The sequence below is a fragment of the Neovison vison genome, chromosome 3 (assembly GCF_020171115.1).
Source record: "Neovison vison isolate M4711 chromosome 3, ASM_NN_V1, whole genome shotgun sequence".
NCBI lineage: Eukaryota > Metazoa > Chordata > Mammalia > Carnivora > Mustelidae > Neogale > Neogale vison.
The window spans coordinates 229,873,308-229,893,195 of record NC_058093.1 but is presented as its reverse complement, the minus strand read 5'-3'; the positions used below and the strand labels follow the sequence as shown (position 1 = coordinate 229,893,195).

At 44.4% G+C, this 19,888-nt stretch overlaps 1 long non-coding RNA gene across 1 annotated transcript in view; it reads right to left on the bottom strand.

The window, feature by feature from the left end:
* The window catches only part of LOC122902056, a 151,177-nt gene that overhangs the window by 41,251 nt on the left and 90,038 nt on the right, over positions 1 to 19,888 (bottom strand). Inside the window, exon 2 of the long non-coding RNA XR_006383734.1 lies at positions 16,571 to 16,642. This is a non-coding gene — a long non-coding RNA (uncharacterized LOC122902056). The remainder of the gene's footprint in view (positions 1 to 16,570; positions 16,643 to 19,888) is intronic.

Below are 19,888 nucleotides of genomic sequence, written 5' to 3'. Positions count from 1 at the left end.
CCCAGCTAAAGCCACATCTGAAAGCTTGCCGCACAGAAACCGTGAGATAGTAGGCAGTTGTTGCTTTAAGCTACTGCGTTTTGGGATCATCTGTTACGCAGCAATGGATAACTGATACATTGCATTATAGAATAGCTTCCCCAAAGGCCAAGTGGGAGCTCAGTCCTACAGGGAGCTCTGGGAGACAAAACACACTTTAGAGTTGTGCTCCATGAGGGGTGAAGAATCTGGGACCCCCTCTTCAATGTCCTGCCATCATCTGTAGAGGGCTGCTCCCGAGAAACTAACACCCCAACATTGTAGCTGGCCCCTCACTGTGGCCAAAAGAAAGCCCTCAGGTGGAGAATCTTGGATGCTTCAAGTCGGCACCAGAGGAATGTACTAGAATAGTTGAGAGGATATTGGTGGGGTCCTGACAGGGTCTGTTGTAGTGGTATACATCCCAGATTTTTCATAGGTTCTCAAATTCCCAAATTTCTTCTTTTCCCATAAAGGTGAGCCATTAACAGTGTTTAAAGTGGCTTCATGGGTATACCTTTGAAAATGTTTCATAAAAAATAAATCCACAAATCAGAAGAATTTGGGGTTGAGGAAAGTAGAAGTTTTTGTTTGTTTGCTTGCATCTTTAATCAACATAGTGATTCATGGCATAAAAACCAAATGCAAAGTAGCACCTTATTCTGACATTGAATGTAACACGGTACAATTAGGCAATGGGAGTCTCGGAAAATGGCATTTTTATAATACCTCGTAAAATATCTAATATCGAACTTCGTAAATTACATCAATGCCTTTGAACAAACATCGAGTTCTTTTTAATAAATAAAATGTTCAAAATTATTTCCTGGAAGTGCATTTTGGACATTAATAACTGGCTTCAAATGAAATTCTGTTTCACAGCGATAAGCAAATGTAATTGCTGCAAACTAAAACAATCTGTAAGGTTTACCTGCTCTAGAAAGGGAAGGAAATATTGAGCTAATGTAGCCATCAAGATATATAACCTGCTACTTCTTGAATAAACCAAATTCCATCCCTAAACACAGAGAGCTCAGAAATTCAGACCCAAGGACATAAATATAAGGTATTTCCTGGAATTAGTTTCATATGTTTTATACATTGCAGTTATCAATTGATCTGACACAACATCCTAGCCAGTTTTAAAATTACATATCGTGCATCAGAAAAATATACATTTTCATGGCATCTGGTACTTTGTGTTATCAAAAGCATAGAGTAATTTAGGTAGAAAAAAAATCAGTATTTCCACATCATTAAAAATATTAATTCCAATGGTATAAATCTCTGTCCTATTCTTTACACCAGAGGTCAGCAAACTATGGCCCATGGATCCAGTGCGGCCCACCACCTACTTTCACAGAGTGCACAGGATAAGAACGGTTTTACATTTTAAATGGTTGGGGGGAAAAGAAGCAGAAGAATGTTTTGCGGGCATGTGAAAATTATATGAAATTCAAATTTCAGTGTCTGTAGGTAACGTCTGATTGAAAATCAGCCACACCCATTCGTTTGTATATTGTCTATGGCTGCTTTCACTGCAGTAACAAAGCTGAACTGTTGTGACAGAAAACTTAAGATCTCAAAATCTAAAATATTTCCTATCTGGCCTTTTAGAGAACACATTTGCCAATCCCCGCTTGACACCGTCCCCATCTCCACTCTCTACTTCACTGGGGACCATTTATTGCTCCAGCGTATTCTTGAGTATCTGCGCCAGCCTAGTAAAGACTGATGTGGCCATAGGGTGAACTATATTCATGGAAACCCCCAACCTGAATTATTTATGGTCAGACAAGCAGAGTATGTTTTCTCTTCCTTCCCTGCCCCTGCCCCCAAATGTGTCTGAGTGAATGAACTCCATAAATTACTTTCACTGTCTACTTCATATTAACCTCTGGAGGCACATCTATGAATAAGCAGGAAGAACGCACACTGTAGTAGGTAGGATGGGAAGCTAATAAAATGCAAATCCTTTGGCCTTCCATGTCTATTACAATCATTTTACTAAGCTTGGTAGATCTAGCCTGGACCTCATTTACTCTATGTCACTTTAAATAGTGATTCTATTATTTCAACTTTCTTTTCGAAAACTTTACTTTTAAAATTACAACACCTCTATAAGTTTTTTTTGTAGGAGAATTTTAAACAACACAAATAGGTTAAAATGATATGTTCCCCAAGATAAATTACTGTTACTATTTTGTTGCCTTGTCTTCTGTGTATCTTTCCACGCATTTATGAGCTCTTGAACCTGATGAGGACATTCTCTGTCCATCTACTGATGGACCATTTACAGCTTTGCAGTAATGCTTACATATGGAGTCCTTCAATTTATTTAACCATTCCCCAATTGCTGGACATTTTAGTTATTTTCTGGTTCTTTTGTTGGTTTTTGTGTGTTTTTTTTTGTTTTTTTGTTTTTTTGGTTTTTTTTGCCATGATAAATAATGCTTAGATGAGCAAGTATCTTTAAAGCTAATTGTTAGATGCATCCATGAAAATGTTCCTGGGATACATTTGAAAGACGATACTGTTGTCCCCTAGCAGATACGTATTGTAAAGACTGATACATATTATAAAACTGCCCTTGAGAAAAGTCCTTCCCTTCAACATGATGTGATAGTGCCTGTTACACACACACACACAAACACACACACGTTCATTCAACATTTTTGAGGACCTACTATGTTTGAAGCACTTTCAAGCTACTAGAAATGTGGCCAAGAAAAAACACACACAATACCATCTGTAATACCTTTCAACATGTCTATCCATCCATCCATCTTCCCTTCCTCAATCTATCACTCATTCATCCACCTATCCGCACATTTATGCATATGTGGATCAATCTGGCTGCTATGTGTCCAAAAAAAAAAAAAAAAAAAAAAAAACCACTTACCCCTTTCACCGCTCTCGCCTGTGACAGTCACCAGCACTTTCCCTCAGACTATTCCAGTGCCTTCTAACGAATTTTCTGTTCCCATCTGTGCTCCCCTTCTGTTCTATTCTTAACACAGAGGTCAGATTTATTCTGCTAAAACGTAAAATCCTGGGGTGCCTGGGTGGATCAGTGGGTTAAAACCTCTGCCTTCAACTCAGGTCATGATCCCAGGGTATTGGGATGGAGTCCCGCATCGGGTTCTCTGCTCAGCGGGGAGCCTGCTTCCCCCTCTCTCTCTCTGCCTGCCTCTCTGCCTACTTGTGATCTCTGTCTGTCAAATAAATAAATAAAATTTAAAAAAAACCAAAAACATAAAATCCTTTCATTTTCTACTCCAATCCTTCCAGTTGTTTTCACCACAGTCTTAGTAAAAGCCAAGTTTTTATTATGGCCCAATACCCCATATCTCAGACCTCATCTCATACTTCTCTCTGCTCCAGCCACACTGGCCCCACATTGCTCCTTGAACCTTCCAGGCACATTCATGCCTCGAGGACTTTGTACTTGTTATTCCTTTGTCTGGAATGTCCTTCTGTCAGATTTCCTTAGAGATTCCTCACTCCCTTAGGTCTTTGCTTTAATGTCCCTTTTTCAGGGAGGTCTTCTCTGATGATCCTGTTTAATATATCCCTTTTCTACCCCAACGTTTCTTTTTTTAATTAATATGTACTGTATTATTTGTTTCAGGGATACAGGTCTGTGATTCATCAGGCTTGCACAATTCACAGCACTCACCACAGCCCATACCCTCCCCAATGTCCATCACCCAGCCACCCCATCCCTCTCAGCCTCCTCCACGCCAGCAACCTTCAGTTTGTTTCTTCAGATTAAAAGTCTCTTATGGTTTGCGTCCCTCTCTGGTTTCATCTTGTTTCATTTTTCCTTCTACCCCAACATTTCTTATGTCACTTCTTTACCTTTTTTATTTCCTCTTTAGCACTTATCACCATTTAACATGTTACATATTTTATCTATTGTCTCTTTCCTTCACCTGGATATAAACACCAACTGGTCAGGAGTTATTGGATGGGTGGATGGATGGACAGATGGGTAATGTGTGGATGGATAGATGGATGGATGAATGAAGGATGAATGGATGGATAGATAACGAGTAGACACATGGAGAGATGGGTGGATGGATAATGGGAGGGTAGATGGATGACAGTTGAATGGATAGGATAGAATATCCATAATATATAAGTAAATATATCAAAATCTTGGGAAGGATCAATGACACTCTTGGTTTCACCTGGAGAGGGTTGACACAGCATGCTCCCTTTTCTCATTAAATTCAGCATTTGGAGTGACTCATTCTCTCCTCTCAAGAATCCAGGAGACAGACATTAATACATCCAATTTATAGAGGAAGAAACTGAAATTTAGAGAAGTTGCTACTCACCCAAGGTCAAATAGCTAGGAAGTAGCAGCACCGGTAATCCAAAATCCTATCTCATTTGAAATCTTCAGCACAAACACTGTAACCTGAGAATTGGAAAGAGTGTCTTTCAACTTCAAAGAAAATTCAGGGAAGAGGAAGGAAAATCTAAGTGAAAAGGAGGGCTGGAAAAGGAAAGGAAAGGGAGGAAGGAAGAAAAGAAGGAGAAAACAAACAGCTTCTTCCTAATTACAAGGAATAGAAGCAGGGAAAGGAGATAATAAAGAGAACCACTGGCAAAGAGACAAAGATCTTTTTCTAGAAGATGACTCTTCTATGACAAAATGGAAACTGTGCCTCCACAGACGTCACGTCCTTTCTCCAAGGCTGCGGTCATTTATCTGCTTGAGCTCTTGTTTTTTCCCTTGCTTTAAAGTGAAGTGCGCAAACACTCTCACTTCAAAGGGAAAAATCCCCATAAATGTCATTTTACTGCTGGCCCAGAAGAATAGCATCAGCAGACCCTGAGAGTGGGGCGGGGTGTGGGGACCCCAGGCATGTCCATGATTAAGACGGAGAGCAATCTCTGGCTGCCCCTTATAGAAAGAAGGGCAACCTCCAGTGAACCCAGCCAAGCACAGCCCCGCAGAAGCTAAGCTCATGGCGCTGCCTGAATTCAAATCCCAAATATGCCTCCTGTTAGCCAGACAAGTCTCTCAACAATGCTGAGCCTTGGTTTCTGCATCTGTAAGATGGGACTGATTTAATAGAGCCACTGTAAGGGGTCGTTGTCAGGATTTTTTAAATTAGCAAATGGGAAGTGCCTAGTGCAGTGACTGGCACATAAGTCCCTAGCAGCTAGGAGCTGTTGTCTTTGGGCATGTCCTGCGTGGAAGGAGGTGGGTTTTATCGCCTGGTGTCTTCTTCCTTCTTCCTCTTCTGGCAGTGCAGGAAGTTAGTGTCTTTCCCATGAGGAAAGCCCAAGAGAATCACAGCAGCTCCCAAAAGAATCCTATTGGCTTACTAAGTCAACCTCTTACTAACAGACCTCTTGTGGGTGGGTTAAGCCACTGGAGTCAGGTTTTCAATCATGTACAGTATTTGCATTCCTAGCTAATACAAACTTGAGACTGAGAAGTTCTTCTCCTTGGACCTGGAATCTCAACTCCAGCCAGCCTAGATGTATTTGAGAGTACTTCCAGACTGTGGAAAATGTTGATTCTTGCTTTACCAATAGCGAGAAACTAGGCAAAACGACAGCCCAATGGTGCTTGAAACCAAGATGAATGTAACAAAGATAGAGCAGATTGTCTACCTGTTCTTGATGCCACTTCAGTTGATCTTGCTTGTGTTATCCCAGAGACTTCAGTGATATGGCCTGGCCTGGTCTCTAACTTGCTCTAAGGAATTAGGAGAGTTGTAGATCTGCCTAAGCAAGATCGTTCAATGGAGACATCATTGAATGGATAGGTCATGGAGTGGATAGTGGTGACTGGCCAAGGGAAACTGGTATCAGAGGGGAAAAGAAATCATGACTTCTCCCTTCCTCAACACCATGGTGGAATGGAGATTGATTTTATTCAGGGGCCTGACAAGATCCTAACAGACTCAGCAGGATTGTCCAAACAATTTCCTTCCTCAACTAGCTCAGCTATAACAGGAAGTTCACAGATCTTTGGGTACCTCAACCCCATTTACATTGCTTGTCCAATTTCCCCCAAAGCTGAAGCACATATATATTTCAGATGAGTTTCTTTATACTCATGCTGTAGAGAAAATTCTTTCCATCATTACTGTCCTTAATCATTCACTCGTGAATGCATGGGGAGACTGACTGACTGATTCATTCCATTAACGTTTCTCGAGCACCTATTATAGGCCAGATTCTACATGGAATGGAATTTCAAGAATGACAAGTTTCTGCTTCAGTAAGTACACAACACTCTGGATTCCATTCTTTTCCTACACTAAACCTTCCTCAACATTCATCAGGGGAAACATCTTTTCAATCTTTCTAGTCCACAATTTATCACCTGGTTGAGATGTTTATTGCTTTTGCTTCAGGAGAATCTGATTGCTGTTGTTCCAACAGTTTTTCTAAGTCACTCTACAAATGCATTAAAAAAAAATATCTTGGAAAGTGTAAAATTTTCATTGGAGAATTCTACAGAACTTCATTATGTTTTTACAGAGAGGAGAATATATGGCATGGTATATATCACAAAACTTTTACAGTAGCTTTGGAAGATGGGGGACAAATTGCCTTGCTTAGGACATATGACCACACTACCACCTTGTGGTAATGTTGCACCTGAAGCCATTGAATAAAGATGGCAGAGTTACCCCAAACCTGAATTTCTGGCAAAACTCAGGAATTGGAAAGAGATATTTCACAGATGAATTTAAAGGGGCAAAGAGAGCCCAGGTGGGACCATGTCTTGAGAATCTGTACAAATGCCGTTCAATACTCTTCAATTATCATCTCCAACTGTCATATTTATGGCCAATAATAACTGTTCACAGTTGTGAAGTTTACATATGAAAGCTTATCATATACCTGACTTGAGATATGCATTACTTTTGCCCCCATTCCGCAGCTAAAAAAAATGAGGCTCAAAGAGTTTATGGAACTGCTTAGGGTAGAGTCAGCAATGTAGAGAACCAGGGTTCAAATCCACACCGTCTAATGCTTCAGTGCATACTCTCTGTATTTAGGAAGGGTGCCATTATTTAGTCGTATGAGCCATATGAATTTGGAAATCAGCTGCAAGTGTCAATGTTATATCTGAGCACACTGCTATCAAGACAAGTACACAGATAAAGAACGAAATAAGTAGTATGTCACCATCATGTGAACATGTAGACTCCTACTGGTTGAGTATACACAGGACAAGATGGCCTTGGCTTAGGTCAGCTCAGATTCCACAGAAGCAGAGCCTGAGACAAGGATTCAGGTCAAGTGATTTATCAAGAGTATTCTCCAGAGAAACCTAGGCCAGGCTCAGAGAAGCAAGACAGGGAAGTGGAGGAAGCCAAACAAGAATGTGGTTTCTGGTGAAGCTAAGCTTCAACTTGATCTTATGGGCACTCTAATCTGTTAACAGCATTGCAGAATTGTCCCACCTCGAGAACAAACAGGCTTAACTTTCATACCCTAGGACAAGGTGGTCACTGGCTATGGGGACATTAACTCTGGAAAGGAACATAAACTCTCAGACCCCTTCAGGTAAGGTGGTTTCAGTCACCTAAAAGCAATTCTCTGAAGGTTTGAAAATATGAGCCATTTAACAACAACACACACAACAGCTGGGAGATGGGCATATTTAACTGGCAAAAGGGACCCCAGGATATCTGGTAGGGTAAATCAAGAGCATCCCTTTTTCATTCTCTTTCTGCCACAAGGCTCTCACAAGATTCTTCAAATGTACCCACATATGTCTTCAAATGTACCTGCCCCAGGACCTTTGCACTTGTGGTTCCCTGTCTGGATGTTCATTTTGCTCACCTCCTTCAGTTCTTGGCCCACATGTTATTTTCTCAGTAAAGCCTTCTCCAACCATCCTATTTAAAACTGAAACACACACACACACACACACACACACACACATATCTTTTTCCACTTTTTCCTTGTGGTATTTATTACCATCTCACACATCCACAATTTATGTATTTGTTTTGTATACTATTTCCCTGAACTTGAATGGAGGATCTGAGAGGGCAGGTGTTTTGGCTCATGCTGCTCACTGCTGGGTCCCTGGCCCCGAGTACCACTACTGGGTATGTAGTACATGCTTCCAAAATACTTGTTGACTGAATGAATGAAGACGTGAATATTTATTGAAAACACTGCCCTTGTTCAATGAGAAAATACATTTGTTATAAAAACACAGTACATACATATATATACCCAATATGGGTTCAACTACACAAAATAAATATGTGGCTATGCATAATAAGAGACTGGGAGGTAATTCAGCAAAATGTGAATGGAGGCTTAATTTAGTGGCAGTGGCATTAATGGTTATTATCTTCTCAGTACTTTTCTGCGTGGCCCAGTTTTCCAACGTGGCTATGTATATATAATAATATGCTTTGGCAGGGAAGATGCTTCATTTCACTTTGTTGTAAAAAATAAGATTTGAGGGGCACTGGGTGGCTCATTTGGTTGAGCGCCTGACTTTTAATTTTGGTTCAGGTCGTGATATCGGGGTCATGGGATCGAGCCCACCATGGGCTCTGTCTTCGCTCAGTGTGGGGTCTGCTTGAGGATTCCCTTCCTCTCCTTCTGCCCCTCCCCCTGTTCGTGCTCTCTCTCTCTAATAAATAAATCTTTTAAAGAAAAGTTTAAAGAAATAAGAATTGAAACATGAAGGACTTTTGATGGATTAATCATCTGGGTGATGATTCCCACAAGAGAAGAGACAGACGACATATAAATGACTAGTGTGATGTCATACTGTGGTGTGGCATGAAGGTAGACACACTTTCATGTTCCACCGGGTTCAGGCACAATGTCTGGCTGAGACAGGTGCTCATGTATGGGAAGAGGAGAGGAAGGGAGGAAGCGAGAGACGGAGGAAGGCAGAGAAGGGGGGGGAAGAATGGGGGTGAGGGGCGGAGGAAGGAAACCCATCTATCAAAATCCCACCCTCTATCGGGGATGGGGTCTGAAGGCTTTTGCCCCAGTTCCTACGTGGGGGGGCTGCCAAGGGCGGCCAGTCATTGGGTAGAGACAAGAGAAGCGATCATCCGTTGAGCTCTGGCTGTCAGATCCCCGAGGAAGCAACCAGGAGCCCCACAGTGTGGAGTCCTCTTGCCCAGTGGGACAATCACATCAGCGCCATCCATAGCATCTATCCATCCACACAATAAACTGATGGGACAGACGTTAATCGCCCCAACTTGAAGATGGAAACACTGAGGCAATAAGAGAGGATAAACCACCTGTCCAAAGTCATACACTTCGGGCAAAGACCGATTTCACCTGATTCTCCCTCCCCTGTTCTTGCCCACTCCTTCTGGGAGGGCATTTGGGTCTAAAAGCAGACCCTGGAAAAAGGGGGAGAGTCCAAGGCTGAGACATAAGACAATCCAGACCAGAGGCCACGGACCTGCTTCTCTGGGCTCGGATGGCTAGCAGACGGCTTTGCATCTCCGCACCCCCGGGGAGTGAAATCGTCCATGTTCAAGAGACTGCAGTTCACCCAAGGTCAGAGTAATTGCGCATGATTAATGGTTGATCCTTCGTGAAAGCCCTGCACAAAAGCTCCAAACGGACTTAGTCGTAATTTCATACTTCTCCCAGTCCATTTAGAAGAGCAAGGCTTTATTTCCTCTCTGCACAGCTAAGAAATCAGAATCTTAGTTCTGGAAAAGAGCTTTTAAACCCCTGACTACCAGCCCGTGGTTTCCCAGGGCCAGTAGCAGACATCACGGATGGACGTGTCTGGCTGTCTAGGCAACAGCGAAAGGAGGGGTCATATTTGAAAGAGGGAACATTGGCGGAGTGCTCGCCTCCCTGCGACATGGATGAGTTCCCTCAGTCCCCAGCCGGTCTGTGATGATCGTCTCCATTTTTACAGGCACGGAAACTGAGGCAGGAGGGGATAAGTAGTTTCAGGCCATGCAGCTGGTAAGTGGGGGCAGCTGGGGTTTGAATCCTGGCAGTCTGGCTCCAGAAGCAGAGGTTAAGGAAGAGCCATCTGGCTTCATGTTTCAAGACAACTGCAGCGGTTAACAAGCCCATCAACCCACTCTTCACCTGGTTGGTGAAATGTCTCCTTTGCAAGTAATGACCAACACGCACCCCCATGCCACCGCCCCAGCTGACTCCCCTCTGACAGCTCGCGTCACATTACCTACCTGTCCCCAACCCCAAGATGCGCACGAGGCACTCTCTCTTGCATTCCGTGTCCCAGGTGCAACAGGCTTTTCTGCCCTCCGTGCCTGGCATGTTGGGAGTGCCCCGCCTTCGCCCACTGCCCAAGCCCTCCTCACCCTTCTCGAACTAGGCTGAGCATGTCCCCCCACAAACGGGCAATGAACAGCTGAAGCCAAGTGATAAATCCGAGCTTATTAATGGACCTCCCGAGCCCAGATGTGGCCCTCAGCCAGGCTTTTGCTTGACCACCTGATGCTTTAAAACAATTGAATGAGTCGCCCATATTTTCAAAGGCAGCAGATTTCACACTAAATCATGTGGAGTTCTGGTAGCTATTAAAAAGCCAGAAGATCTGGAAACATGGACCTAAGATCCTACCCAGCAACAGTTAGTGGGCACGTGCCCTTTGGAGTGGACATGGGTTCCTCAGATCATCAGAGTTCCCTCCACTCCCTGCCCCTGTCCGCTTCACTCCCGTAGCACACTCTGGCTCCCGCAGGTCTGGGAGTTTCAAGCCCCGCTCTGAAGATTCTGCAAAACGGGAGCTTGGGAGCAAGGAAAGGGCAGATTTGGGAAAGTGTTCTGAATCCAAATCTTCCTTCCCATTCTGCAACCAGCTGCCTGCCTTTTCCACTGCAGGATAGATTACAGAATCAGTCAGATCATCAGTTCAGGAAATGCACTGATAAGAAAGCCATACTGCATTCCTTCATTTATTTCCCAAATAACTGTGTATCCCCTCCACATACAAGGAATTTTGTCTAAGTGACATACGGTTTGAGGAAGCTCCCAGAAGGCAGTCACTTCTAATTATTTAACTCTTCATCTTTTCTACAGAAGCCTTGAAAATGGAACTTCTCCATAATGCCTGCATCTCCATTCATCCTGGTAAGGAATTTCGTGAATGGAGGGGTAAAGACATCTTTTGCTGGCTCTGGGTCTCCGCTAACACACACACCTCACTTTCATGTGTCCTCAGAGCAGGGGGCTCAGCAACAGGCCCCAGCCGCGGGTCTGGGCCTTCTGGCAAAGCCTCATTACAGCCTCCCAGGACTGTGCAGAAGGTATGGGTCCCCCGTCCCAAACCCAGCCTGACAACTTTTATTGGGGCTCAGGCTTTAACTGGAGATTTGAAAGAGCTGGGGGTTTTATTCAAGACAGCTGGAATGCTGATCCCCATGGGCAATCAGAGCCCAAGTCTCCAAAAGGAAAACAGTGGGTTCTCCAGACAGACCAGCTCGGGTCCTAGTGCCCCTGAGAGGGAGGGAGGAAGGAGGTGCTTCCCGGTTGCCTTCTGATCTTTGAACCCAGGCCTGTCATCTCCACAAAGAAGCAATAGCGAATCCATCAAGCCGAGGTGACCTGTCCATGCCACCACAGATCCCCCAGCCAGCCAGGTCCCCACAACCCCAAGTGTGAACACCCCAGGCCCTCGCCTGTTTATTCTCACTGGCAGACTGAGGCAGTCTCTGACCGTGAACCAAGGAGTGGCAGTAACCTTTCTGCACTGGGAATAAGGCCTGTCCTCCAATATGGTGGCAGGGCACCTTCCAGATTCTTCCCTGGTTGGTCACTCGAGTAATCCAGAACTCAGATGGTTGCCATGGCAACCAGCCCTATATGGTTGATTTCGGTTTCAGTGTTTATAACCTTGTTCTCTACCCAAGAGGACGTGGGTGTGTTTGGGGAAGGGGTGAAGCTGGCCAAGGGAGCCACTTTAGCTTGCCATCTTGATTCCCACCTTTTACTTTGGTCTCACAGCACAGTCTTGGTGAGAGTCCCCTCACAGAGAGGACATGGCACAAGGTACTCAGAGGGCCTTTGAGGGTTTCTGAGACATCCCTCCCATTTCCTCCTCACAAATGCCCTACCAAGTTTAGCCTGTAGGAGCTTCAAATTCCTGCTTACCTTCCCCTTTCCTCAAGCGCACTAACCCCTGCGAGTGGAAAGACAGAAGGACAGCCCGTCGGAAAGCTGGGGCCTTTGCTCCGTGGCTCCATGACTGTGTGGCCCTGGGAAATACATGTTCTTTTTCTGGGCCTCGGTTTACCTATCTTCAATAAAGTAGGTGGGCCAGAAGAAGAAATGGCAATAAGAGACCGTCTGAAGCATTCACTGAGAAGGGAATTAACAAATGAAAATGCCACCCCCTCCCCCCACCCCAACCCCGACTTCCCTGTATGCCTGGTTGCCATCTTGCATAAAACACATGATAAGGTCTTATCTGCAGGTCCAGTTGGGGTTTCTTTGAGGTAAGTGAGATGTTAAAGTCACTGCAAAACACCTTCAAGGAAGACTCTTTCTAGTATTATTTAGATTATCTGTCCCCATCAGTCTCACCCATGCTGAACTGCTTTGTCTTCAACATCTCACATCTGACCAGATGTTTCCACAGCATGCCATTTCATTTTCATGCATGTGATTCTTTCTTTGCACTCTCGGTTTTCACTGGCTTCCATGAAATGTTTTTAAATTGTGTAATTACAGTCATAAGAAGGAGGAGATCCTAGTTTTGAGGGGTCTGCAAGCTCCCCCAAGTTGGGGGCCCCTTTGAAAGAAAACCAAGTTACAGATAGAAAATGACACACAAAAATAGATACTGATCTCAAACAGGAGAAACTGCAAGTTTCCACCTTCACAAAAGGGGAAAAGATGGCAAATATTATGAAACCCAGAGAAAAAGATCATGTTTTTATTCATTAACTACCTCTCGTAAGGCTGAAATACTTTTCTCTTGTAACTTCTGGCCACAAATTCTTAATCACTTCTTTATGTGACAACCTTTTTGCAATGATGTCTTCTATGGAAGGATTAGAGTGATTCATCATTTTCCTTAGCAGCATTAATCAAGTTTTTAAAAAATATTTGGAATACATTACACGTGCAACTTCTCACCATTTATGGGGGTCTGCACATGGCCACAGAAATGGATAAATCCTATTTTATATGATTTACTCAAATAAATAAGAAGATCCAGGATATGTATATCTGTTAAAGCTACACTTTCTTTCTTTTTTTTTAAAAGATTTTATTTATTTATTTGACAGACAGAGATCACATGTAGGCAGAGAAGCAGGCAGAGAGAGAGGAAGGGAAGCAGGCTCCCTGTCGAGCAGAGAGCCCGACGTGGGGCTCGATCCCAGGACCCTGAGATCATGATCTGAGCTGAAGGCAGAGGCTTAATCCACTGAGCCACCCAGGTCCCCCAAGAAATTGAAATTTTAAAAAAATTTAAAAAGAAATCGTAATCTTTAAAAAGAAATCTGAACCTGTTGATCGTGTTTCTCTCAGGGCTTTGGAAGGAGTCTGAGCGGTGAGGGATTCTGAAGCTTAAGCATCTTTAACGACTTCGTGTGAGAAGATGTAGAAGGCAGCCAGGTCTGGGACCCAACCTGACTGAGGTTTACTGAAAACGGGCCTCAGGTGAGGAAGGCAGGAATGTTCGAGCATCTGAGACCTGCAAACTGCAAAGAGCCTTGGAGAGCAGTATGTTTGTAGAAACAGCGGAAAAGGCCAGTTATTTGTTGGATCAATTAACCAGAGGATGGTAGAAAGTTCTTACGGTATTGCTAACATCTGATGAGCTGCTACTAGGTATCAGACAGTGCTAAGTTCTTTATGTAACAACACTTCAGAGACATAGAAATTGAGGCTCAGAGGAGTGAAATATGTTCCAGAAATCTTTCAGATATTCTGTGAAGCTGGGATTCCCCAAAATGGTGCCCTTGTCTCCCCTGAAACATATGACCTTCATACAGGACTTTGAGCCATATAGCTTTCCCTCTCTCTTTTTTACCGTTTGCAGCATGGTGTAATATGACCCACCTTGAAGTCTTCCCTGAGGTTGTGCACATAAAAATAAGAATGAGACCAGGGAACAGAGAGTTCCTTTTCATTGCGAGATGCTATACGTATCTATCTGGGTCCAATCAGAAAACTGAAACCACTTAAAGGTCTTTCAAGCTGAGGGAGTTTGATAGAGGGACAGAGTTTGATAGCCGGCCAAGAGGAGGGAGGGACTGGGAAGCAACCCAGAGCAGAAAAGGAAGCTCTTGCTCTCCTTGGCTGGAGGCAGAGCCAGACAAGGTCTCTTTGCCAGAGCCAGAAGCTGGGGCACCTGGGAGGTGGGAGAGCCCTGGCCAGGAGACAGATGAGGAGGGGGTGCGAGCGGGGCAGGAAGGAGAGGCAGCAGCCACAGGAGATGCCTTGGAGGCAGGGACAGGGTAGAAATACCCCAGTTAGTTGCTCCCCTTCTCTGACTCTCCCGCTGTTGGGCAACCATTCCTGGGAGGGTAGGAAGCCACACCACACCGATGCAAGATACTATTATTACAGGAGACAACTGCAGGCTCCTGATGAAGGAGAAGAGGCGGGCCAGACAGGATTCCAGAATCTGACGCCATCTTCCTTCTCCCAAGTGGCTAGAACAAACAGGTGAGAACAGAGTCCACCAGCATACCTTACATTGCTCGATAAAATCTCCAGACACCACAAGAACCATGGGATGGAGGAGTAGATAAGAAAAGGAGAAGCGGGTAGTATGTACAATCTGTTCTGCCTGAAACCGAGCATCAAAGGGATAGCTCTCCAAGGGCAGGATTTAGTTCCATCTTAAAATAGAGAGAAGCCTCAGGACAGGTGGGAATGGTCTGCCCCCATCCACAGGGGCCTCTGGTGAGAAGGCCTGGAGAGCTCACTCCCAGAGACCAGGAAGGACATTGTCCTTCTGGCTGCCCTGATCCATCAGAAACTGACAGTGCCTTATCCAGCAGTCAGCTGTCTCCTGCTTAAGGGCGTCTGTGGGAGGAAGCCAGCAGCCCCAGCCAGAAGCCGCTATTCCCACTTCTCCTTTCATCTGTGCCCTGACCTGGACTCTGTCTCAAGATGCAAATGCAGCTCTCGAGATGCACTCTTGGCCTCTGAGCACCACTGCTCTTCCAGACCCACGTTCATAAATGGCCTCTGAGTCTAGGGCCGTCTGTCCCCGTCTGCCTCAGGAGACCCCCAGCACTTCCTGCTGTAGCCGCGTGGACCACATTCGGCTCCTTGGGCTGAATGCCTTCTCCTCCCTGGGGTTGGAGCACCCTACAACTCCCTTTTGTCAGCTTAGCACCACTCCATAAATGTCACCTCCTCAGGGAAGTCCTCTCTGACCACCTTCCTAAAGAGGTCTGTGTGCACTAGTCCTACCTGTTATCTGCTGTTTTTACTACTCATGGAATTACCTAGACCAGGGGTGAGCAAACAACCACCAGTAAGCCAATCCAATCCACTGTCACTTCCTATAAATAAAGTTTTATTGGGACACAGGCATGTCCACTCATTTGCATACTGCCTCTGGCGGGGCTCACACTGCAAGGGCGGGGATGAGTTGCTGCAACTGAGAGGTAATGGCCAGTGATTGTTCTAAAGGCACATCCCCTAAAATTAGAATCTCCAATCTTCTTTGTGTCTCTCGCTTGCCTTCAGAATAGCGTCCAAACACGTTAACGTTACATGATAAGCCCTGCCAGACCTGGTTGCTGCCCAGTTCGCAAAGCTGCAGATGTGGAAGTTTCAGGAGATGGGAATGAAGGACTCTGATCCTTGCCCATCACTGGGTCATGTGAAGCACTGTGCTGGGTGTTTCATGCTTATACTGGTCCTGGCAGGTCCCCTATAAATGACTTGCTTATCTATTCACCCTAGATTTGGGATTTATAGTGTTTATTGGTGTTCTCTGATATATATATATATATATATATATATATATATTTTTTTTTTTTTTTAAAGATTTCATTTGTTTATTTATTTGACAGAGAGAGGAGAGAGCAGGTGTACAAGCATGGGGAGCAGCAAGCAGAGGAAGGAGGTGGCTCCCTGCTGACCAAGGAGCCCGATGTGGGACTTGACCCCAGGACCCCGAGGTCATGACCTGAGCCGAAAACAGATACTTAACCGACTGAGCCACCCAGCTGCCCTGTTCTCTGATTAATTTTCAGAAAATCGGGTCCACCATTTTGTTCTATCAAAGGTTCAAACTAATTTCTTTTTAACTGATCACAATTTTTGTTGCTCAATCAGCAGACTATGTGCCATTTTTACTGTGGCCACTATATGCTGGTGTCTTATCTTGAAGACATTTTAAACTGAGGCAGCTGACTATATTAATGGGTGAAACTCCAGATCCTCAAAACATGTTAAATTCTTTAAAATTAGGCTGAGGAACATGTGGTGAAAAACACAAAATACGGCTTGAACAAACTAGAAATTTACTTTGTCACATAATTTAGTCCAGAGGCAAGCAGTCCAGACTGATACATCAGCTTTACAATCAACAGAGACCCAAGGTACTTTTCTCTTACTGCCTTACCTTTCTTGCTTCCCACCTCATAGTCCAAGACAGCTGCTTGACTCCATCCGTTACATCTGCATTCCACCCATACTGAAGGAGGAAGGGAAGAAAAGGGGGCAAATTTCTTATTTCTGCTGTCTTTTTAGGACATTAATCATATAATATTACCTCTCAAATCTCAATGGCCAGAGCCTCCATGGCCATACTTCAATGTAAGGGAGGCTGGGAAGCGGATTCTTTATTTCAGAGATCCAGTGCCCAGCTAAACATGGAGTTCTGTTACTAGCAAAGACAGAGAGAGACATTTTATATGAAAACAAATCAAGACCAAACCTAAGTTAAAAACTTTGAGATGCACAATTGGGTTATTCTGTTCACTACTCCATTCACTTGTTCATTCATTCAACAAACATCTATGTATGCAGGAACTGGGCAAGATTCAGGATGCAAGAATTGAACAGAAATGAGAGAACAGATTGAGCCATTCCTGAGCTTCTTCTTAAGGTTTTTTTTTTTTTAATGATTTTTTCTTCCTAAGGTTATTTCAAATGAACAAGGGGTATTTTATTTTTAAAGATTTCATTTATTTATATGTCAGAGAGAGAGAGGGAGAGCGAGTGAGCGAGCACAGGCAGACAGAGTGGCAGGCAGAGGCAGAGGGAGAAGCAGGCTCCCCGCCAAGCAAGGAGCCCGATGTGGGACTCGATCCCAGGGCGCTGGGATCATGACCCGAGCCGAAGGCAGCCGCTTAACCAACTGAGCTACCCAGGCATCCCGAACAAGGGGTATTTTAATGAACAATGCCATTTATCATGGGAGTGCATAGACAGGATTACAATAAAAACCAGCACCCCAACTAAAGGATGCTTAAAGCACAAAGTTCCCAGTCAACTGTAACATTCTAAACTCTTCAGGAGTCTCCAGGATGGGCTGTCTAGAGCTCTTCCCCCCGAGGAAACTCTACAGTGACCTGCTCAGACCCCTCCCACTGCATGTCCAAGGACAGAATCCAGCCCTAGGGCCTCAGAAAGGCAGAGATATATATGCCACGTCCAGAAGACCAAATCTAAGGGACAGAGCTGATGCCACTTGAAAGGAATCAGAATAGACTCTCCAGAGATTAAGGAAATGACACTGACCAAGTTGCAAAGGGGAAAAGGGTGAGAAGTAGTACAGATTAAAGCAGCTGGGCCATCCATTATTTTGATTTGCCCTTTTTTTTTTTTAAATTTCAAAGAGAATTACAGGAGATGAATTAAGACTTCATTAGTCCCTGACAACTTCAGGAATATTCATCCGTCTCGCACTGGCAATGACACCAGTCTCTGTAGGGTTGGGGTAAAGAGAAGAGAAAGCTATGGATGTGCTTCTGTGCCTCCCTGACCAGTGCCCCTACCTCTCGCCTCTGGCCACTTTCCCTTTCATGCCTTTGTTTGACATACAGGAAAGAATCATGAGGTGCTGAGTATCATTAACTTCCAAACACCTAGGAAATCAGTAGGAAAGTGCAAACACTGCGGACCCCGACCGTCTCCGCAAATGATCTGTCCAAAAGTCCTCCCCTCTCGAGATGAAAAGAAGGAATTTGGCAGGCTGACAGTCTCAGGGAGAGAGGACTGAGCGAACGGGAGGGGACAGGCAGAATAAATGAAAATATGATTGACTTCTTACCTCGGCCCAGCTCACACATGGTTCTGAGCATTTAATAAACAGGTTGACACTCCGAGTTCCCCTCATTAGGGGAACACGCAGACCCGGACTATCATAAATCAGAAAGCCAGGTTATCAAAGCTTGTGATCTTTAACTGTGTCAGGGCGCCCTCCTGTCTGCTCCAATGGAGGCAGCAACCAGCAAGCTGCAAAGAATTAGCCACTGTGCCATGATTTAATACACACGCCCCCGAAGGAGGAGGCGGGAGGCTAGGTCGGGCAGGAGGTTGCCCAGGTACCCAGCACGAGCACAGCTGGTTTGGAGGTGCATGGTACTTGCAGGTCATGATGAACCAAGAAACAGACCTATGGGTTTGGTGAGACTGGCAGCGATCGGGGGAAATTGCTATGTGTTTTCGGATTTCCAAGCTGGAAGGGGTATTTAATCCTCTGGTTTACCAGTTTAGCTTCTTGTCAGAATCAAAAAGAAAATGGGTAATTTCTAGGAAAGAGACATATCTCCTGCCCCCATCCCCGCAAATTGCATCCAAGAGCAATGAACGCACATGTCCATAAAAAAGCTTACAAGAAAATGTTCGTGGGAGCTTCATTCATAAGGCCCAAACTGGAACCAACCCAAATATCCTTTCAGCAGGAGAATGGATAAACACACTGTGGTACATCCATACAGTGGAATACTATTCAGTAATAAAAAGAAGTGAACTCCTGATACATACAACATGAATGGATTCACGTAGACCCAAAGCTGAGCAAAAGAGGCCAGGCACAGGGAAGTAGACACTGGGTGACTCCATTTATATGAACTTCAAGGACAGGTAACACCAATCTATGGCAACAGAGGTCGTAACAGTCGTAGGATATGGGGATCCAATTTGGGGAATACAGGAATTTTCTGGGGAGATGGAATATTCTATACCTTAATCTGGATTATGGTTATGGGATTGATTACATATACAAAAATTCATTAACCAGTATACTTATTACTTGCTTATTATACTATGTATAAATTACATCCCAATAAAGTACTGCAAAAACAAACACATGAATGAATGAATGAATGAATGAATGCAGTCTTTAGGACCTTTGCACATGCTATTCCCTTTGCCAGGAGTATATCCACCCCCTACAATATTTATGACATTGGCTCCATAACATCATTCAGGTCTTCACTTAATGTTCACATGTTCAGAGAGCTCAGGCATTCACTGTTGCATTGCTGTTTTTTTTTTCATTTGACTATGTATTCCTAATCATGCTCAGAAATTATCTTGTATATGTAATTGTTTATTGTCTGCCTCATCTTCCAGACCCATCACTATGAGCTGTGGGCTCCTAAAGAAAATTCCTTTCTGCTGTACTGACTACTTTTGCCATGTCTGTGTTGACCTGTTTCCACCTGCCACCCACAATTCTATGCCCTGCTATTGACTCACAGTCACCTTGTTGGAGTACATCACCTTCCAGCTTCTGGTTGAGTTTTAGCCAATGGGAAACCCTACTAGGAAACTGAAAGGAAAGGGAAGTGGGGCGTTAGGGTGTCATCTCTATTCCAGGAGGTCACTACAAGCTGGCTGCATCTCCAGATCAGTGGCTCTCAATTCGGGGTAGTGATATTACCTCCCAAGGGACACTTGGCAAAGTCTAGAGGATGTTGCCAGCCTCCCA